This window comes from Vipera berus (genome assembly GCF_964194415.1).
Source record: "Vipera berus genome assembly, chromosome: W".
Lineage (NCBI taxonomy): Eukaryota > Metazoa > Chordata > Lepidosauria > Squamata > Viperidae > Vipera > Vipera berus.
This window is the reverse complement of record NC_138210.1, coordinates 36,689,757-36,713,435: the sequence shown is the minus strand read 5'-3', so window position 1 is coordinate 36,713,435 and position 23,679 is coordinate 36,689,757.

Genomic DNA, 23,679 nt, shown 5'->3' with positions numbered 1-23,679 from the left:
TCGTTTATTCAGTTTTCAAAACAAACATTTACTTTCTTCTGTTTTCATTAATAATCTTTTGAAAAGAAAATCTTAACAAATTCCACCAATTTCAAACTTACCCAGATTTAAGTCTTATATTCATTTCATTTCAATATATTTCTGTCCCCCATAAAAGTTTAATTTACTGTTTCCTGCTGTCGGAGGGTGGGGCAAGAATCCCCCTCCTTCTCACTTTCGGAGGATTTTTGCTTCTTGGGGTTTATTTTTTCCCAAGGAAATCAAATATCAAGTAGAAGAGAGAAAATCAATATTCTCACCCAGTTCCAAACACGTTTACAATCAAGCTTAAATTAGTGCTTTTTGGCTTTGGCTGCTTGTAGCTTGGGCTAGACTCTGGAGTGAAGCTAGCCTTTCTTCTGCTGGTTTCTGGAGGGCTTTCCCCGAATGACCGGATCGACTGCCATCTCTCCATGGTTGGTGGGGCTTCCCTCCTTCTTTGTTCCCTCTCCGGGGTTACTTTAGGCCCATTTAGGCCCAAACAGAAAAGAATCGGCCGTAGGGTGCGGAGCCCCGCAATCCCTCAGCTACTTGCGCTACTGTGCTAAACCGGAAGCTGGGCTTAGTATATCTTGTAGGCTTTTATAAAATTCTGTGGGTAGCCAATCTGGACCTGGTTTCTTGTTGTTTTTTTGTCTTTTTATAGCTTCTGTCAGCTCCATCATTCTTATTTTCTCATTTAACATATTTTTAAAATTCTCTGGAATCTTTGGTAGGTTAGCATTTTCTATATATTGCCTTATTTTTTCCTGGGTACTTCATAGAATTTCATAGTATTTCATAGAATTTTTTAATTATTTTTTTATCATATAATTTTGGTATTGTAGATCGCCTCTCATATCTTGCAATTTATTTATCTGTTTTTTCTCTCTTTTTTCAGTTTGTAGGCCAACCATCTACCCGGCTTATTAGCATTTTCAAAAAAAGTTTTATTTTGCTCTTTTAATTTGTTGGGCCATTTCTTCAGCTTCTATTAAATTTGTTTTTTATTATCTCCATTTGTTTTTTAAGCATCTTCTTTTGTGGGACTCTTTGTAGTTCTAATTCTAGTTTCGTCAATTCTTCCTTTAGCTTCATTTGTTCTTGGTTTTTTTCCCTTGTTCTTTTTCACCATGTAAGTTATGGCTAAGACTCTAAAATATGCTTTGGCTGTATCCCAAACATGTAAAATTAATAACCCACAAGGCCTCCCCTAAAGGGAGTCACCAAGAGTCAGATTTCTTCTGTCTCTAGATAGTTCTTGAAGATCAGGATCTATAATCCAATAGGTTCCCCATAAAAAGAAAAAAAAGAAAAGGGAGAAGTAAAAATTTATAATCCAGTTTTGTCTTTCAGCACCAACTCCAAGCAGTTAACCAATAAACCAAAATAATCAGTCAGCCAAAAATTATAATCCATAAGGCCTCTTCCAAAGAAAATAACCAAATGTCATTTTTTTCTGTCTCTAAATAGTTCTTAATATTGCAGCTCAGGCGATGTTTATAATCCAGGAAAGCCAGCTGGCTTCAAAGTAGTTTATATTTATAATCCATCTTGCAGAAAAACAGCCCCAAGAGTTCCTCTTCTTTTCCAACTGTAATCTGCAAGGCTGAGAAGTTCAGGCACAATCAAAGAGCCTAGCTTGCTATCTCTGTCTGGGCTTCAAGCCAAGGTCATTCTTTCCAAACAATGTGCAAAGCAAAAAAAGAAAAGTCTTAGTGTTGTTCTTTTCCACCACTAGGTGTCAATAAAGGTCTATCTTTCAACCATGACTTATTTCTCAAGAGTTCAGTCTGATATTTTTTCAAGCAAATAAAGTTTCCAATATACTTTAAGTCTTCCAAATTTTTCAATATTACAACTTTAAATTATTTCAAATTTGGTTTTATAGTCTGACTATTTTTCTCCCCAAAAATGTAAACCACCGCCATTCTTCTAGGGGGAAGAGCACCAAGAAAAAAAACACACCCCACACACCCTCTTGCTTCTGGGAGCTTTGCCTTTTGGGGTGACTAGGGGGGCCTTCGCCCAGGTTCGCCTGGTGCGCCAGTTGCGGCCCTATCTAGACCGGGATGCCCTGCGTACGGTCACTCATGCACTCGTGACCTCTCGTTTAGACTACTGCAACGCTCTCTACATGGGGCTGCCCTTGAAGACCACTCGGAGGCTCCAACTGGTAAAGAATGCAGCCGCGAGAGTTGTGTTGGGAGTCTCCCGATACTCCCATGTTACACCTCTGCTCCGTGAGCTGCATTGGCTTCCAGTTGTCTTCCGAGTGAGATTCAAGGTACTGGTAATGGTGTTCAAGGCCCTACATGGCATGGGTCCGGAGTACCCCAGGGATCACCTGCTGCCGGCATCAACTTCCCTCTGCCCTGTGCGTTCCCACAGAGAGGGCCTCCTCAGGGTGCCACCGGTCAGAGAATGTCGTCTGGTGGCCCCCAGGGGAAGGTCCTTCTCTGTGGGCGCCCCAGATTTATGGAATCGGTTGCCGGTCGAGCTCCGGATGGCGCCCGACCTTCGCTCCTTCCGACGCGATCTGAAGACTCACTTATTCGAACAAGCCGGCCTGGCCTGATGGGGGATGGGTTGGGATTTTATTGTTGTTTTTAATATATCTATTTATTGTTTTAGTTTGGGCATTGTGTTTAATTCTTTTTTAACTTTTGTACCTTTGTATTTTTATATGTTTGCCCTGTTCACCGCCCTGAGTCCCTCGGGAGAAGGGCGGTATATAAATAAAATAATAATAATAATAATAATAATAATAATAATAATAATAATAATAATAATAATAATAATAATAATAATAATAATAATAATAATAATAATAATAATAATAATAATATATTATTATTATTATTATTATTATTATTATTATTATTATTATTATTATTATTATTATTATTATTATTATTATTATTATTATTATTATTATTATTATTATTATTATTATTTCCAGGGAAATTTTTTTAAAAAGTAGAGCAGGAAAAAAAATACTCTCACCCAGTTCCAACGTGTTGGTGCTTTTTCCCCTGGCTGTCAGTAGCTTCTGACTGGCTGCTGAAGTGCAGCCAATTTTCCACCAGCTGGTTTATTAGGTTTCCTCAGATCAAACAGATTGCCTGCTGTCACTCCGTGATCTACGAGGGTCCCCTCTTTCTTCGCCGCATCTCCAGGGTGACTTTAGGCCCTTTATGGGCCCCCAGCAGGACGAAATTGAATGCAGGAGGCAGAGCCCTGCTTCCCTGCGTCCATCTCGCTACGATGTGAAACCGGAAGTCAGAATCCAAAGTTCTCTTGTCAGCACCATCTCCTAAGCTAGTGGTTTACTTCTAAAATCCTCCCTTCCCTTATTGTATTTTGAGATGTTCCCTCATTGGATGCCTGCCTTTTGTTGGGAGCACAGAAGAAAACACCACCTGTGCCCCCATCTCCTTGGCTTTCATGCCTAGGTGCTCATGGTCTCTTGTTATTGTTTTTAGGCTTTTTGTCACATCATTCATCCCCACATGAAAGAGGAAAAAGGGATAATCTGTGGACTTTATTTTAGTAAGCCCCTCAGTCACATCTATGATCTTTGCTCCTGGGAGGCAGCAAACCTCAGTAGTTAAATTGTCTGGTCTACAAATTGCTGGTTCAGTTCCCCTGAGCAATGAGTCTTCTATCACCAACAGACACCTTTTTTTTCTTAAAGAAGTCTGGCTCACTTTTTTTCTGCAATTGGTACACTTGATTATGTCCCTTCTCCAGGGGTCTGCATACTTTTTTCCAAGGGAAGGTTATGAAATTGATTGTTTAGCTCCAGTGTGGCTGGACTAGACTGGACTAGGTTTGATTTTTTCCCTTTTATGAGAGACATGTTGCCAATGGTCTATCTCTAAAGGTTCTTTTTTCTCTGTTAGTTAATTGTTCCTTACTGTGTTTACTTTGGTTGCAGTCTTCTTCCTTTACTTGGGGTTTCTTATTTTGTTGTTTGAGTCTCAGAGTGACTAGACTTGTTTCTAGACCCTTTGCTTTTTCTTCTAGACCAGGGCTTTTCAACCGATGGTATGCGTACCAACGGTGGTACTTTGTCACCTGGCAGGTTCTACGCAACCTTCCTAGACAAGTGGTAGCAGGGGAGGGGAATGAGCTGAAGCGGCAGCAGTGTTGCACAAGTCTGAGGGACAGCTGGAGATGCAGGACTGTCAGGGCTCAGCAGTAACCCCAGGATCGGCACCGGGCTCCAGCTGATTGGCGCTTCCAGAAGCTGGAGGTGCACTGAAGAGAAAAGGAGGAGGGGGGTAGAGAGGAGAGGATATAAAAGAAGGTTTTGGTGGCAAAGGGCCAGTGAGTGGCTGCTCCTGCCCCGCCCTGCCCCACCTCCTGGGCATGCACACAGGAGGCGGTGAACACCCGGTGTCCCTGCTGACCATCCCTGCTGACCACTCTGAAAGAAAAGAGGCAAGAGAAGTGTTTCCCCCAGGATGCCGGCAGTCGCCCACTCGCCGCCTCCTGTGTGCACACCCAGGGGGCAGGCCAGAGGCGGTGGGGCAGCCCCTCACTGGCTCCAGGGCTGCCCCATGGATCTAAGGCTGACCACGTTCCAGCTTTGATGGCTGCCACCAGGTTGTAGATCAGTGCTACACCCACCACCAGCACCTCCATGGCACACTCGCTGACCTAGCCTCACACTCATGAGGCTTCCCTTTCACTGGGACCAACCCTGCCCGCATAGGATAGCTCCCCCTCCCGTCATCGCTTCCTGAGCATGGAGGAAGGAAAGAGGGGAGGGAGGGAGGAAGGAAGGAGATGGGAATGAGAAGGAGGGATGGAGGGAAAAAGGAAGGAAGATATAGAAATGAGAAGCAGGGAAAAAAGGAGGAGAGGAAGGAAGGAAGGAGATGGGAATATGAAGCAGGGAAGGAAGGAAGAAAGGAGATGTGGCCACTTAAAAGACTGAGAACAAACCAGAACAAACCATGTATTAATAGAAAAGCAACTAACTTACCTCTGTTTCTAAACACTAAAGCTGTTGCACGTAAAAAGCAGAGGAGCTCTGGTCAACTATCACAGCCACCATTTTGACAGTTTTGCTGTACTGTTGTCTGTGGACACCCCCACTAAATGCAAGCACGGGAGAAACTGAGCCTGGTTTGTTCTCAGTCTTTTAAGTGGCCACAAACTACTATCAAAAGTGGCATTTGATCACAAGGCAAGGAGGCATTGAGAAATGTTTCCCCTTTTGCATTTGAGCATCCAAGAAGGGACAGGAAAAGAGAAAGGGAAAGAGGAAAGACAAAGAAAAAGAAGGAAAGAGGGTAAGAGAGCAAGGAAGGAAAAAGAAATAAAGAGGGGAAGGAAGAAGAAAAAGAAAAAGAAAGAAGAGTGAAGGAAAAAGAAGAAACGGGAAAAAGAAGGAAGGGAGGGAGGGAGATTATAATGAGAGGGAGGGAGGCTCTGAGGAAAGTCCTGCCTTAGCACTTGGCCACCAGCAGCCTTGCTGCCCTTTCGCCATCCCCTTGCCCCCTCCTCCTGACCTCTCCTGGTGGTCTCCCATCCTATTTCTGAGGATGCTTTGGTTACAAAGATGGGTCTCATCGCATGGTTAGGGAGTGGGCCTCTCTCTGACCCATGCATTTTGCCCTCCCTCACCCACCATGAGCAACCTGGCCAAGGAGAGTGAGCACAGCAGCAGCAGCCTCGAGGAGGAGGTAAGCGCAGGCGGGCGCCCCCTCGGGGAAGTGGGGCTGGGCTGGGTTGTGGGGTCCCAGTGGCCCAGGAGCTCAAGGGCTGGGCTGGGCACTTGCCCTCCACTGCCCAGGGCTCTGGGTGGCCTGCGCCGCCATCCGGCATTGATTTCTGACTTCGCCTATTGCAGTAGAATGAAGCATTATCATCGAACCTCAACCTTTTACTTTTCCATAATAGTATAAACTAGCCATTTCTATAACAACAAATCAATCTAATCAGTAAAACCCAAAATCCCCCCCCCTTTTCTTAGTCATCAAGTTTTTGACACCTTGCTAAGCACTGGTGGTACTCGAATATCCTAAAAGTGGTACGATCTGTCAAAAGGTTGAAAAACCCTGTTCTAGACCTTTAATTTTTTTTCAAGTGTTTCAATTATTTTACATTTGGTACAGATATAATTTTGAACTACCATAGGTATGATTTCATACATAGCACATAGTTTGCAAACTAGAACAGTGTTGACCTTTTTTCAATGACTGTGTGTTTTTATGTGTTTTTAAAAGTGTAATTAAACATTTAAACAAATAATTATTTTTCCTCTCTTTTTTGAGAAACTTATAAAGTTTATATAAAATTTTTAATTTTTAAAGAAGTTTAAATTTATATAAAAATTTAAAAATTAGGAAATTAAAAATTATATACTAATGCAAAAATTAGAAAACATATTTTATAAAAATTTAAAATTTTAAAAATTATACAATTCAAAAACCTAACTTTTGTTTATTAAAAAAAACTACCTTTAAACTTTTAAACAAAGATTGGATTTGTGGGGGATTTGTTGAAGTAGTACTTATTTCAGCTCAAGTGGCTGTTCTCCAACATCCACAAATAATCTTGTTTAATGTTATTTAAACAATTCATGTTACAAAATTTGCAGGTGATCTAAAAGTCATAAAATTTAGGATTGAAACATGCCTTAGAGGCCACCCAGTTCAGCCCTCTAGAATCACCAGTTACAGTAGCCCAAACAAATGGCCTTCCAGTATTTGCTTAAAATACTAAAGAAGGAAAACCCACTAACTTCTGAGGTAGTAGTTTAGATGTTTTTCTAAATTTTAGCACAAATCCTCTTTCCTGCACTTTCTACCTGTTGTCCTAGTCCTACCCTCTGATGCACCAGGTTTCTTTTGCGACTTGTCCAACAACATTTAGGTGCTAGAAGACAGCACCCCTGAAATTTCTCTTCTCTAAACTCCACTTAACTGGCTAATTCTAACTTTCTAGTCCTTCTCAGGACATGTTGGGAATGCTAACCATTTATTTTAATTAATTTCCTGAAGCATGATTATAGCAAGAGTCTGATTATAGGCATGATTATACCAACAGATGTTCCATATAAAGATTTTATTATTGTCATTGATCAGAAAGAATTAAGGTGTTACATTAGTGGTTTCATTGACAATATGATGAGTTTGAAAAAGGAAAAAAGGTAGATATCCTGGAGCAGCTCCAAAAATCCAACAAAGTACTAGCATTTCTAGCCTAACACTTTGCAATTGTATCACAGGCAAACATTGGAATTCGGTGAAAAGTTCTGCAGCAATTATCGGCTGCTTTTTGCTAGAGGCACAGAAGGGTGAGGCAGAAGAAGCAGAGACAGTCAGTGCCATGGCATCACTGTCAGTGGACACAGAGCAGGGAAAAGCAGACTGTGGTATCCGGTAGGTTCATTTTGGGAGACAACAAGTGTCTTGTTTGTGTGGGTTTTGACTGAGATCTAATCTGTCTCACCAAGTTGTCCCAGCACCATGTGTGCCACTGTTTCTTGAGTGCAGGTATTATAACATCTACACACCCTGATTCATCAGGAAGACAGCACTGCTTGTCTTTTCTTGCTTTGCATCAACCAAATGTTTTCTGACTTCTCTTGACCTAAGAATTGCCATCCGGTGCACCTGCTGTAGGTGGTCCCCACTGTGCTTAGAAGACCTGGTTCTTCAGCCAGGCCTTTGGCAAGGGAGAGTGAGACCCTTCACTAATCACACTAGCCTTATTTTATCTTTATGTTTCATTGATTTTATTGTAATTTACTTGTTTGATTGTTATGAGTTATGAGCTGCCCACAGATATTGAGAGTCAGGCAGCATGCAAGTTTAATCTGTTATTATCTTTTAGCTTTCTGAGAAAAGTCATTGCTCTATTGTAGCTAAAGTAACAAAAGGCCTTTCTGCAGCTTAGTGCCATCATCTTTGTTTTGTCAAATGAAAAGATAAAAAAGCTCACATCTCAAGAGGAGGATCCAAACCATCACTGCCTTTTAAGGACATACATAGTCCTGGTTCAGAAAGAGACTAAAAGGGCAGATTCTGCTGATGTGCCAAAAAATATAGACAGATATGGTCAGGAAAAAAAGGAGTTGTCTAACTCAGGGGTCCCCAACCCCCAGTCCATGGACTAGTACCGGTCCGCACAAGCAAAGCCCCATCCATGGGATGCAAGCAGCACTCAAAACCACGCACCCTCCAGTCCGCAGAAAAACCTCTCTCCACAGAACTGGTCCCTGGTGCCCAAAAGGTTGGGGACCTCTGGTCTAACTCAAAATTAGGGCTTGAAATAAAACATGTCTTAATAGAGTTGATTTCCCCTCTCTGTACAGTCCTGTGAAGTAGAATTCACTGTCCTTAGTTCAGTGTTTCACAATCTCAGTAACATTAAGATGTGTGGACAACAGTATGCTGCCTGGGGAATTCTGGGAGTTAAAGTTCATGCATCTTAAAATCACTGAGGTTGCAAAACATTGCCTTAGTTTTCAGTGTGGTTTGTTGGTCCTTAATTTGTTAGAAACTAGGATGAATATACTAGTGGTCAGAGCACATCTGGAAGGTGCTAGGTTGGAGTGGCTGCCATTGGGCCTCTCCTCCACCCAGAACAAAGACTTTCAACTGGCAGTGCCCCTGCTACTATTAGAACAGCCCTTGAACGTTGTTTGATCAACAGCACAACCAATAGCTCTGTTGACCTCTGTACCAGTGAAAGACCATTAATCAGCATCTCTTTGCCTGCTTTTTCCTTCTTCCCAGACCAGTAGAAGAGCCAATGGCGGCTGAACCAGTGTTGTGAAGTGCCAAGACTTCAATTTCTGTAGCTGTCACTCCGTGGGTTTAATTGGTCATTTGTGAGTTTGTTAAAACAACATTGTTTTTTATCTATTAAAAAGAAAAAAAAGAGTTGCACTGGACAAAATGAGTCTCTGTATATGTGTGTGATCATGTCAGTCTCCTAGCATTTGTTCTCACCAGCATCACCATTTTCTCCTGACTTTTTGGAGATTTGTGAGGGGACTGGTGGGGGGTTTCATATGGACATCTCCATTATTCCTTTCTTAGATATCATTCCCTCCCCCTCATACCTCCATTGGACAGTAAACCTGTTCCCTTCTTAGGACTGAAAAAGCCATTTTGCTACTTGAGGAGAAAAATAGTTTCTGTCTCTCTTTGTCTCCCATACAGCCATCTAGTAGGAGGGGCAAAGAGATGTATTCTTCCTCAATATTTATTTCCAGCATTCCAGCTAAATAGTCATCTGTCAAGGATACTTTAGTCTGGATGCCCACATTGAGCAAGGGGTTGGATTTAATTACCTAAATGGCCATCTCCAACTCTTGTAATTCAATTCCATTTCCTTTTCCCTCCTCCATACAAGTCAATATATAGGTTTTGCCCATTCATTTGTTTGGAATGAGAGATAAATGGATTGCACTCTGAACAAAGAGACCCACAGCTGTCCTTTGCATTTTAGAGTCTAGGGAAGGAGGACTTTCCTATGGAGCCTGGAGCCCCAGAGTTCTGCTATCCTAGGCAGGCCATCCATATGGCCTGTTGCATTGAGCCAGACTTGCCCACTTTACCTCCTCCTGAATCTGATCCTGAAATGGCAGTCCTCTCTCCTGGGTTATTTGAACATTGAGTTGGAATTGAAAATTCCCCCCCCCCCCGAATTTTCAAATACTCTTCCCCTGACTTTGCAATTTATAATGTTTTCATTTTGTTCCCCACCCCAAAAATAGATTCACAAATTTTTGGATTTAATACTACCTTTGCTGTAAACCAGGGGTCTTCATACTTGGCCCTTTTATGACTTGTGGACTTCAACTCCCAGAATTCCTCAGGCAGTGTGCCTGGCTGAGGAATTCTGGGAGTTGAAGTGCACAAGTCCTAAAAGGGCCAGGTTTGAAGACCCCTGCTCTAAACTCTTCCTCAATTTGTATTGTTCTGGAGTAAGCTCTAGAAAAAGCCTGCAAGGTGAGGAGAAAGGGGGGAAAGTGTGCCTGTAAGTTATTTTTATTAATGCCTTAATTTCTCTATGAGTTAATTTTTCCACTATTCCTCCTCAGTCCTATCCCTTTTTCATTTACCATCCTAGTTAACAATTATCCTATATAAATCCAGAAAGCAATCACATGTTATCCTCAGCCTCAATGGATGTTTTGGCCCTGATCCTGCACCAGGCATGTGTCAAACAAATCATGAATATCTCACTGGCCTGGGGATCATTGTGGATGAGCATTAACACACTTTCAACACAATGCAGTTCTGTGTGACTGCATCATCACTCAGCTGTGCTTTGATTTGCACATCTGAATTTTGTTCTATAGCCTGCAGTTCTTAATCTGTCAAGTGATATATACAATATATGCTTCCAAGCCTATTTACAAGGATGGATCTCCTTAGTTCAGACATGTCAAACTCGCGACGTCACATGACGTCGCACGACGTATCAGAACTTTTTCCCCATTGCCGGCAAAGGGGTGGGTGCAGTTTCCTTGTGATGCGTCCAGCCCATGGGCCGGCAGTTTGACACCCCTGCGCTTAATTGAATCACACTATGTGTCATAAAATTCCCTTTGTACCACAGGTTTTGCATATGTTGACAGTTTCATAACCAATGCTTTCTTGACATTTTCTTTTTTTGTATTTTTCTCTCTCCTTCTCCATTCTGTCATTGTTTGAAAGACTCGTCATTTGTTGTAAATAATTTGATTTCTTATATCACTTGTAGAAACTGTTTTGATGAAAATTTGTCCATTCATAAAGAAAAAACAAAGTAAAAGAAAAAGGAGAGAATTTTTTGCTGTTACTTCACCAGCCAAAAAAAGGGGGGGAAATAGAAACATAGAATGATTTTAGCTTTTAAAAGAAATGGAAATGTATATAATTTTATTACAGATATATTATTTAACAGTATTTTTTTAACTCTTACCAACTCTCCTTTCCTTTGGAAAGTTGCTAACAGGGATAATGAAACAAGGAAAAAGATAGGGCTTGATGCTGTTTTCACTAATCAGGACCGTGGGATTTCTAAGCTGTAGGTGGGAGAGTGAAGGCATTGGGGAGGGGGTAGTTGTGTAGAATGTAAGGCTGTGACATATTTTTAGCTGCACATATGGAAACTTTTCCAGGGTCTGTTTTAAGGATTCCTGCATTTGTTCAGGTTTAATCCTCCCAAATGTTCCAAGGTGTGCATGTGTGATACTTCTTTCCAGATGTTATAATTATTTTTATATTCATGATGAGTGGAAGGTTGTGTCTTGTTCTGGATCTCAGAATCAAAATGCTTTATAACTCTAAGATCCATCACGTTTTACTCAACGAAAATGTTAGATGTTTTTGTGCCAGCCATGGCAGTTCCCCAAAAGGTCATCAGATGGGAGCAAAGAGGCATCTTTGCTCCCACTGGTGGGTCAGGGGTCTCCGTCCCCTGCAGCCCCATTGGAGAGAGTTAATGGCCCTCCAGCCCCCTCACTCTCATTGGTAAGGGAGGGGCTGGGGACCCCCATAGAAACAGGGGCTGCTCTTTAGCTCTTGTTCAAGCTCCCTCTGGGACTGATCCATGGGCTCAATCCAGGCATGGATGCCTCCATGCCAGGGAACTCTTTCTCTTTACTTTATCTTTAAATAAAGTTTCACTTGATTGCATCCCTGCGTGCTGCCTTTTTCTTGGAAGCACCTCAACGAACCATCAGTCTCGTGAGGCCTCTCACAAATTGGTAGCAGAGGATGGTTTGAGGCAACGCTTCCAAGCCAGCAGCTAGAAGCAAGATGCCTGGAGGTTCCAGCAAGAACCCATTTGAGACGGATGGCAGGAGATCCCCGATTGTGACCAGGAGTCTTCAATCATGGACGGCAGCCCTGCATCCAGCCCCTGACGCAAGCTTCGCTCCAGGTGAGAATACAGATGACCTCTATTCCCCAGAGGACCCAGCGGAGCGCCTGGGACCCCTTCGCATGCCTCCCTACAGCCGCAAGCCACGAAGGGAAGCATGGAAGGCCTGCAGTCCACCCAAGACTGCCCAGACACCGGGGAAGTGGCCCGGGCCCAGGCCAAGCGCAGCGTGGACCAGATGACTGAACGGGAATTCAGGGAGCTGATCCAAACGTTCCTTGCAGCACAAAGGACGCCACAAGCCTTTCCACGAGGGATGCCAGTGCAGGGGGCCTCTGGACACCGGGTAAGTCCTTCCCCAGCACCCACGAGGCCCCCTAACATGGCACCGGCCACGCTGGGGGACACCGGGGCCCCGGAGCTTTTGGCGGGAAATTTCCCACCAAACTGTGATCTGCAGCTTCCGGGGCCAACCGGAAGCAACATGGTGGCCCCCAGGACACCAACGTGGTTTGATAGGCCTCAGCTAGGCCTCGAGGCCCAGCAACCGGTGGCAGCCAGCCGAAGTGGCACGCAAACCGCCCGGTCTTCTCCACTGGAAAGCCTCAAAGCCTATGATAGCCTTGAAGCCTGCCCAGCCCCTTGTGCTGGAGCCAGAGAAGGGGAAGACGGCCCAGCTCTCCGCTTACTCGGATGCAGACTGGGCTGGTGACACCAAGAGTAGACGGAGCACCTCTGGTTTCCTCATATTGCTAAATGGCTGTCCTATCCATTGGCATGTTAGGCAGCAAAAATTTGTTTCTTGCTCCACGGCCGAGGCAGAATATGCCAACCTGTCGGACATGGCCAATGATTTGATTTGGTTCGATGCTCTGATAACGAGCATCTGGGCACCTCCTTCTCTGCCCATCAAAATTCAAGAGGATAATACGGCCACAATTGCAATCTCGGGGGCATACGCAGTGGGCTCTAGCTCCCACCACATAGACATTCGCTATAAAAATGTCAGGCAGCTTGCCAAAATGGGGTTTATACATGTTGAGCATTGTAATACAACTGACCAGATAGCTGACCTGTTCACCAAACCTGTACCCATTGACCGGCACAACCTTCTATGTAAGCGTTTGTGTTTGGTCTTCTGAATGTGTATCTGCATGTCTATGACACCTGCTCACCCCCTCACATACACTCATTGGTCCCTGTCATTGGCTGGCAAGAAGGGGAATTGTTAGATGTTTTTGTGCCAGCCATGGCAGTTCCCCAAAAGGTCATCAGATGCCTCTTTGCTCCCACTGGTGGGTCAGGGGTCTCCGTCCCCTGCAGCCCCATTGGAGAGTGTTAATGGCCCTCCAGCCCCCTCACTCTCATTGGTAAGGGAGGGGCTGTGGACCCCCATAGAAACAGGGGCTGCTCTTTAGCTCTTCTTCAAGCTCCCTATGGGACTGATCCATGGGCCCAAACCAGGCATGGATGCCTCCATGCCAGGGAACTCTTTCTCTTTACTTTATCTTTAAATAAAGTTTCACTTGCTTGCATCCCTGCATGCTGCCTTTTTCTTGGAAGCACCTCAACGAAACATCGGTCTTGTGAGGCCTCTCACAGAAAATTAATTGTGTAACAGACATTTTTATTGTCCAGAAGCTTTAAGCAAAAGACTCACATTTTGCAGGAAAACATCCGGTCATCAAAACATACAGGTGAAACTCGAAAAATTAGAATATCGTGCAAAGGTTCATTTATTTCAGTAACGCGACTTAAAAGGGGAAACTAATATATGAGATAGACTCATTACATGCAAAGCAAGATAGTTCAAGCCGTGATTTGTCATAATTGTGATGATTATGGCGTATGTTCTGTACCAGCCTGCTACCGGCCCTGCAGAAAAGGCAGGGACAACCCCTTTACAAACGGCAAGAGGCTGGAACTAAGCCTGCCAAATTTATTAACATAAAACAGAGCAAAGCAAGACACGAACCATGAAACAGGAGCTATTCAAGCGGTTGCCTTCAGCAAACCAGCCCTCCCATGCATTCCCCTTTTATACAGTTCAGGGCGTGGCTTCTCTCTGCCTCCTTCCGAGCTGCCCCATTGCCTTCCTCTGTTTACTCATGATTGACTGCCTCCTGCGTCAGACGTCCTTGAACAGGGCCAGCTGTGGGTCATCTTCATCCACGCTGTCAGGCTCACACAGCTGGGTCTGCGTCGTGACCAGGTGGGAGGGGCCTGGCTGAGGGCTCTCATCAGCAAGCTCTCCAACCCCCTCAGCAAGCTCTCCAACCCCCTCAGCAAGCTCTTCAACACCCCCCCTCCTCCTCTGAGTCGTCCGACCCAACTGCCGAACCCATAGGCTGACCCTGAATCACAACAGCGTACAGCTCATGAAAACCCCAAATCCACAATCTCAGAAAATTAGAATATTGTGAAAAGGTGCAATATTCTAGGCCCAAAGTGTCCCACTCTAATCAGCTAATTAAGCCATAACACCTGCAAAGGGTTCGTGAGCCTTTAAATGGTTTCTCAGTCTGGTTCAGTAGGAATCACAATCATGGGGAAGACTGCTGACCTGGCAGTTGTGCAGAAAACCATCATTGACACCCTCCATAAGGAGGGAAAGCCTCAAAAGGTAATTGCAAAAGAAGTTGGATGTTCCCAAAGTGCTGTATCAAAGCACATGAATAGAAAGTTATGTGGAAGGGAAAAGTGTGGAAGAAAAAGTGCACAAGCAGCAGGGATGACCGCAGCCTGGAGAGGATTGTCAGGAAAAGGCCATTCAACAGTGTTGGGAACTTTCACAAGGAGTGGACTGTGGCTGGAGTCAGTGCATCAAGAGCCACCACACACAGACGGTTCCTGGACATGGGCTTCAAATGTCGTATTCCTCTTGTCAAGCCGCTGCTGAACAACAAACAACGTCAGAAGCGTCTTACCTGGGCTAAAGAAAAACAGACCTGGTCTGTTGCTCAGTGGTCCAAAGTCCTCTTTTCTGATGAGAGCAACTTTTGCATCTCATTTGGAAACCAAGGACCCAGAATCTGGAGGAAGAATGGAGAGGCACACACTGCAAGATGCTTGAAGTCCAGTGTGAAGTTTCCACAGTCTGTGTTGATTTGGGGAGCCATGTCATCTGCTGGTATTGGTCCACTGTGCTTCATTAAGTCCAAGGTCAACGCAGCCATCTACCAGGAGATTTTGGAGCACTTCATGCTTCCTTCCACAGATGAGCTTTATGGGGATGCTGACTTCATTTTCCAGCAGGACTTGGCACCTGCCCACACTGCCAAAACCACCAAAATCTGGTTCAATGACCATGGGATTACTGTGCTTGATTGGCCAGCAAACTCACCTGACCTGAACCCCATAGAGAATCTATGGGGCATTGCCAAGAGAAAGATGAGAGACATGAGACCGAACAATGCAGAAGAGCTGAAGGCCGCTATTGAAGCATCCTGGTCTTTCATAACACCTCAGCAGTGCCACAGGCTGATAGCTTCCATGCCACACAGCATTGAGGCAGTAATTGCTGCAAAAGGGGCCCAAACCAAGTACTAAGTACATATGCATGCTTATACTTTTCAGAGGTCCGATATTGTTCTATGTACACTCCTTGTTTTATTGATTGCATGTAATATTCTAATTTTCTGAGATTGTGGATTTGGGGTTTTCATGAGCTGTACGCCATAATCATCACAATTATGAGAAATCACGGCTTGAACTATCTTGCTTTGCATGTAATGAGTCTATCTCATATATTAGTTTCCCCTTTTAAGTCGCATTACTGAAATAAATGAACTTTTGCACAATATTCTAATTTTTCAAGTTTTACCTGTAATTCTCCATCTCAGCTATTCTTGATTACAGCTGCTAGTCATGTCTGTAGCATAGTTGGTTAGAACAAAAGACTTCCCACCCTGGCTTGTGGCCAGGAAATCTTGCCCTAAACTTTGAAACTCCTCCCACTATTCTAGATAACCTATAGGATTTACTAAAGAACTAGATGAATTTCCCAGAAGCCATCTCTTAAGGAAATAGCTTTAAACCTTTAAATGCTACATGTTCTTACATACAATTTTGCTACGGATGCAGTATTAACCCTGTAAATGCTAAATACACCAACACAGTTCTTAATTCCTAAACTAGATATAAAATGGCTTAAGTCATTCTTTTGAAGTTGTTTCACATCCTTAGAAGATGTTTACTTGTAATTTTCACCTTTTGTGAGTCATTTTGCCTGGGCAGGAAACAGATAACCTCACACATTGGTGTTACAATTCATTGGTGTTACATTTTATACAATTTTTAAAAGAATAACCTTTATCCTTCAGTACCAATGAGAACTTTTATCCAATGAAAGTCTGGGAGCCATGAAAAAAGCCATGATAAGTCCCAGGAAGGTTGGTTATGTCCAATGTCATGTGCTAGCTCTTTTAGGCATTTGATATCTTGTTCAATTAAGCCAGATTCATATGTCAAATTGAAACAACAAAGTCCTTGGAACTCTTCACAGCCATGATTATGTCTCAGTAGGAGGTAATCTATAGCTGCTCTGTTCTCAAGTGTTGCTTCTCTTACTTTGCTTAGTTCTTTATTTAAAGCATCCAGGGAATGGGAGGTGGTATTTAGGCTTTTAGCTAGGGTACATGCCAGGCTGTTTATGTTCCTTGAATTTTGTGCTGCAAGCCCTGGCACTCCCACTAGAGAGACAGCCAATGCAACATATTCAGCCTTGGTGAGGAGGGGGGCCTTTGAGTCACAGTCAGGAGTCAATGTGTGGAAGCTCCTCTTTTGTCGCCTTTGCAAGGAGGGCATTAACATGGTTAATCGCGCCAATGTGCAAGGGCCCCCTGTGGAGTTTGCTGGCAGGTAGGAATAAGCTTTTAAGCCACACAGCAAAAAACATCCTGTAGGAAGTTTCATATGGCTGTATGAAAAGGTGATGTTATTGCAGGCTAGTTCAGTGTTAGTGAGGTTGTAGCAATTTGAGACCTTAGGCACATGGCATCCTGTCAGTGTGAAGCAGGTAGCTGCTTGGGTTATAGCTGCCACTTGCAATATATACATGCTGTTGTCTTTTATGTCTGCACTGGTGCCCCAATCAAAAATATTGAAATATGAGGCTGTGAGTGGAAATCCTCTTAACTTGGTGTCATTAGTGATGGCTTCTGGTGCTATTGCTACTCCCATCAGGCATGTGGTCAAAATGTCTTTTACTGATCTACCCCTTGCAAGGCAAAAATCTGTGGGGTTCAGCGCCTCCCCCTGTCGGATTCAGAGACCAGTCATCGCAGGGTGTCCCAAAATGTCTGTCTGCCTACGCAGAGTTTATTGTATTTATACAGTTTTAACAACCAGGAAATAATGCACAGCAAAAGCATTGTTTATTGGTGTACTCCCTAGTCAGTCTTAGAGAATATCCAAACATCCCAGCCAGGGCAGAGTCTCTCATATCTAACTGGTTCCTGGCAGTCCTTGGCAGTGCTAATTGGAATGAGCTCATAGACATGCAGATAACAGGATACTAAGGCAGGCAGTTTTCTGCACACGGTCCCTTCATATCCTTGACCTCCATCTCTACATCTCACTCTTTACTTTTTTATTTGCCAAGGACTTGTAAAAAGGGTTAATGGATGAGTCATAATCAGGAGAGGAATATCCTTGCAATTGCTTATACAAGGCATATACCTGACCTTGAGGCAGTGTGGGAGGGGGTTTAGGGCAAAAAGCTGTGATACATATGTTGCAAAAGGAAAGGAGACACTAAACAAAACAGCACCCACCAATCAAAATAGCACAGATAATGACTAAATAGCGTAGGACATTTCCCAATAAACTTGTGGGTAGCCAAGCCCAAAGGCTTTCCCACCAAGATCCTAAAGTATCAATTTTCAAATCAGAGGCCAAATTGTGTAAAATATTGAGCTGGTGCTGGATGGTTTGTGATTCATCTGAAAGGTTGAAACAACACATTCCTTCAAAACCTTGGTGGAGCAGTGGGCTAATGCCTCCTTAAGTAAAACCAGCTGCCTGCAATTAGTGCAGGTTCGCATCCCACCAGGCTCAAGGTTGACTCAGCCTTCCATCCTTCCGAGGTAGGTAAAATGAGTGTTATGTATGCAGGCACCTGCATAGCAACAGCCACCAGGGGGCGTTGGCCTGAACGGTTTTGGCGGGAAACCCAGTTTCGGCGGGAAACCTAGGGCCAACCCTATTGGCTGTCCGCTTACCTGGCTAGGTATTTAAGGAGGCCAGGTAACCCTCATTCCTCAGTACACTACCCCCCCAATAAAGAGCTGAACACGTACTCCGGCTGGCGTCTCTTCCTTGTGTCGGACCCACTACATTGCAGTGGCGACGAAGGTGGGATTTGCTGCCGACAAGGAGCTGAAGTCACTTGGGGAGCGCACCGCACGCTGAAGGAAGGAGGAATCTTCCTTTCCTCCCAACGCGACCGCCAGCCAATCCGCGACTCAAGACCCGAACAACACCGCGATGGCAAGGGCCGGACAACCCTGCGAATTTGACACCCGCCACCCCAAGACATGGGCCCGGTACCTGGCTCACGCCGAACTGTACATGCGGTTCAACCAGATCTCGGAGGACAGCGCAAAGGCGGCAGCCCTGCTCTGCATCGGAGGACCTGCACTCCTAGAGATCGCCGCGAACCTGTTCGCCCCCGAAGCCATCAATACCGTCACGTACCGGGACCTCGTTGCCAAGCTCAACGCCAACTTCCGGCCCCGGCGCTCCAAAGTGGCCGCGAGGTCACAGTTTGAAAAAAGGGACCAGCGCCCCGACGAGTACGGTGCCGAATTCCTCGCCGCCCTACGAGAAGCCACCGTCGCCTGCAAGTTTTTGAACTTGGAGGAGTGGCTACGGGACCTGCTGGTTTGCGGCCTACGAGACAGGCGGCTGCAAGAGCGCCTGTTCGAAAGAGAGGAGGTTTCGCTCCAGGAAGCCGAAGACGCCATCCTGGCCCACGAAGCGGCCTGCGGGGCCGTCCAAGCAGTCCAGGAGACCCGGACCGGCAGCCAGGCGGCCAGCATCCACCGGCAGGTCGCCACAGCCGAGGATGAGCAGAGCATCGACCTCCTCCAGTGGAAGTCGACCCCCGACCAGCAAGGCAGACGCCCAGACAAGCCCAGGCCTCCTAGCAACGCCACCAACCCTCAGAAGTGCGCAGGGTGTGGTGGAAACCATGTGCGCAGCCTCTGTAGGTTCCGGTTGGCCACATGTCAGGCCTGCAAGAAAACAGGCCACATAGCCGCGGTCTGTCGTAGCCGCCGCCCCCGAGAGGAGATCCACGAGCTGCAACCGGAGGAATCGCCGTTCGAAGGTACTGGGGCCCCGACCAAAACGCGAATTGGCTATGTTGAGAGCCGGCTGGCCATTAACCACACGGGTAGCCGCCGGCTGCTCAAACCCAAAATTAGATTAACAATCCGCTTGCAAGGCGTTCCTTGCAGCATGGAGCTTGACTCCGGATCAGCGGTCTCAAACATTTCGGATGAGACCCTTAACTATATTAATAGCTGGAGCAAGCAGAGGATTAAATTACGGCCTACAAATTTAACCCTGACCGATTTTCAGAATTCGCCGGTCAAGGTAAAGGAGGAGGCTACCGTTTCGGTGGGGTTTAAGGGTCGCGAAGAGCACCTGGAGGTTGTAGTGGTAGAGGGCCGGAGAGCCAGCCTGGTTGGTCTAGACTGGTTTGAGGCCCTGGGAATCACAGTCTCCGGGATCCACCGGATCCAGGGAGACTCCGTCGAGGCCGTCTGCAAGGAGTTCGCAGACGTCTTCGACGGAACGCTGGCCAGGTACACAGGGCCCCCTATCTCGTTCAAGCTTAACTCGAACGTTCCCCCCATTAGGGTCCGGCCGCGGCAAGTCCCCTTCACGCTCAAACACAAAATCGAGTGTGAACTGGATAAGCTGGTGGCCCAGGGAATCTTAGAGCCCGTAGATGGGGGGGAGTGGGAAACCCCAATCGTCACTCCCCTCAAATCCAATGGGGAAATAAGGATCTGCGCCGACTACAAGTGCTCGGTGAACCGCGCCCTAAACCCGCACGCTTACCCGGTCCCCACGGTCAGCCACGTTCTCGCTTCCCTCCAAGGCGGCGCCATCTTTGCAAGGCTCGATCTTGCGCAGGCGTACCAGCAACTCACGGTTACTAGGGCAACAGCTGACATTCAGACTATAGTAACACACAGGGGAGTGTTCCGGGTGAACAGGCTGCAGTTTGGGGTCAGCGTTGCTCCTGGCATTTTCCAGGAAGTTATGGAGAAGACACTCAGGGGCATCCCAGGAGTCTGCCCCTATTTTGATGACATCCTGATTGCAGGAGCATCAGCAGAAGAGCTGGCAGGTAGGCTCAGGGAGGTGCTGTCCAGGCTGCGCACAGCTGGCCTGAAACTTAAGAGGGAGAAATGCAGCATAGGTGTTTCCTCCACAGAATTCTTGGGATTCAGGGTAGATGCCAGGGGAATCCACCCCACAGAGTCCAAGGTGAGGGCCATCAAACTAGCACCCACACCCAAGAACAAGGCAGAGCTGCAGGCATTCCTGGGTCTGCTAAATTTCTATCATACATTCCTCCCACACAAGGCAGCCATTGCAGAGCCACTTCACAGGTTACTGGATAAAAAGGCAGCATGGGCCTGGACTTCCGTCCACGAGCAAAGCTTTAGAGCATTAAAGGCACTACTGTCTGACAAGTCCACAGTAACACACTTCATAGAAACAAAGCCCATATGCAATGCGTGCGATGCATCCCCTTATGGCGTGGGCGCTGTTCTCAGTCACCTAGAGCCTAATGGCTCAAATCCCCATTGCCTACTATTCAAGGACGCTGTCTGGAGCAGAAAGGAACTACGCCCAAATTGACAGGGAAGCCCTGGCAATCGTGGCAGGAATTGAAAAGTTCCACGATTATCTGTATGGCAGGGAGTTCACTGTTTTCACGGACCACAAACAACTCCTGGGCCTGTTCACAACGGACAGGCAGACGCCCCAAATTCTGTCCCCCAGAATGCTCCGGTGGTCCAGGTTCTTTGCAGCGTACAATTGCAAGCTGGTGCACAAGCCAGGAAAGGAGATGGGCCACGCAGACGGTTTAAGTAGGCTTCCCCTCGATACAACTGAACCAGACCTGGCACCAGCAACGCAGATCCTAGCTTTGCAGGAATTGCCAGAATGCCCAGTTCATGCCAAGGACATTGCCAGCAACACAGCCACAGACAATATCATGAACAGGGTACACGCATGGGTTTGCACAGGGTGGCAGGACAAGTCCCCGGGGCCTGAGTTCCAGGCCTATTTCACCAGGCGTCACGAGCTCTCCACACACAGGGGTTGCCTCCTCTGGGGTAGCAGGGTCATCATTCCCACCGCAGTCCGGGGCAAGGTATTGGAATCCTTACACGAGGGACACCCGGGGTGGTTAGGATGAACGCACTGGCCAGAAGCTACCTCTGGTGGCCAGGGTTGGACAAGGACATTGAGGAACGGGTCAAGGCCTGTTACACATGCCAGAGATCTAGGCCAGAAATGCCACGCGCACCAGTACACAGGTGGGAGGCCACACACACACCCTGGTCCCACATCCACATTGACTACGCAGGGCCATTTCAGGGCCAACTGTTCTTAGTAGTAGTGGACAGCCTCTCCAAGTGGCTGGAGGTAGTCCCTGTCCCCAATATGACCTCGGCTAGGACAATCCAGGTGCTCAGAGCTCTCTTTGCAAACACACGGCCTCCCCGACGTAATAGTGTCTGATAACGGGCCTCAGTTTGCCGCTACTGATTTCCAGGCGTTCTTGAAGGCGAACTGGATTAGACACGCCACCTCCGCGCCCTTTCATCCATCGACCAATGGGCAAGCTGAACGGATGGTAAGGACAACCAAGGACGCACTCCGGCGCATCATCAGCGGGGACTGGCATCACAGACTGGCAAAATTTCTACTTGCCCAACACACTACACCGTGCGTTGCTACCGGGAAGAGCCCAGCAGAACTGCGATGGGGACGGCGTCTCATCACCAAGCTGGACCTTTTACACCCAGACCGAGTAGCAGCTGAGATGGATAGGCCACCATCACCATCATCATCATCATCATCATCATCTTCATCCGCGCACAGAGTCCTCAACGTGGGGGACCTGGTCTGGGCGAGGAACTATGGGGCAGGACATCCATGGATTCCGGGGACAGTGGTTGAGAAAACTGGGCCCCTCTCTTACATCGTGGGGGTGGAGGGGGACAGACACATAAGGCGACACATCGACCAGCTCAGAGGAAGGGTCCCTGAGTGCACCACACACGCCCAACAGGATAGCCACACCCCAGGAGAGGTCAGCCCAGCCGGAAACAACACAGAACAGGAACCAGAGGAGGAGGGCCTCCTGAACCCAGCTCTGCTCAACCCAGCACAGAGGCCTCACGAACCAGCTGTCCAAGCCCAGGGCCAAGCCACGCCCCAACGGTCCACCCGGCCCCACAGGACACCTGCCTACCTGGCAGACTATGTGTGCAAGTGATCACCCCACAGTTGCCTTGCATTGACACACAGTGTATATAGTTATGTAGCTAGTTGCAAAATTGTTCTATAGTTGTTATGTGGTTCTTCTCTAAGGGGGGAGGGGTGTTATGTATGCAGGCACCTGCATAGCAACAGCCACCAGGGGGCGTTGGCCTGAACGGTTTTGGCGGGAAACCCAGTTTCGGCAGGAAACCTAGGGCCAACCCCATTGGCTGTCTGCTTACCTGGCTAGGTATTTAAGGAGGCCAGGTAACCCTCATTCCTCAGTACACTACCCCCCCAATAAAGAGCTGAACACGTACTCTGGCTGGCGTCTCTTCCTTGCGTCGGACCCACTACATTGCAATGAGGACCCAGATTGTTGGGGGCAATAAGCTGACTTTGTAATAATGCCGCTTGGGGGGGGGCGAAAGCCCTAATAAGCAGGCATATACATAGAATGAAGGCTATTGCTAAGCACATTGATTTGTGCTTAGATTGTAAGCTGCCCTGAGTCTTCGGAGAAGGGCGGGATATAAATGGGATTAAAAAAACTTTCACAACCCAAATGCTGACGCAAAAGCAAATAATCAATAGCAGCACGATTTTGTAAAATACCTTTACGCAAAGCTTGCAGCTCATGGTTGATTGCTGAAATAGCTATAGAAGTAGCATTAATTGTTTTTGCCAAATTACATGCAACAGCGTTAATGTTAAGATGAGCGCGAGCAGCAAGTGCTGGCACACCCACTATAGATATAGCCAAAGCTACGTATTCTGCTTTATTAAGTAAAGCTGTTTCAGAGTCAGAAGTGCTATCTAGCGTGACTCCACGTCGAGAACGGTTTGAGTGAATTTGCTGTTTGGAAAGCAAAACAGGAATCAACCGGCTGAGACAACACTGTGCTTCACTAATATTAGCAGGAATGTAATTAAAAGTTTCTTGACCACATGTAAAAAACCATCCTTGCGGGAGCCAAACATGAGCAAAATTAAAGGAAGTTTCCTTCATTTGTACAGTTTAAAACAAGTGAACAAATACAAAGACAGTGAGGTTTTTTACTTGAAGATGTACAATTAACTATTTTTGTGCATGTTGTATTCTCAGGGACTGCTACTATCGGGGTGTGCAAAGCAATTACATCAGGGGGTAGATCATAGGCAGTCAACCCCCAACTAGATATAGTCCCATAGTTAAAGTTTTTATTCAATAGAAATTTGCTCAAGCCAGTGAAGTTTTGAATTGCTGCAGAAGGGGTAGAAACAGGGATCAGACATGTAGAAAGCAAATTTTCCATGTCATACGATTCA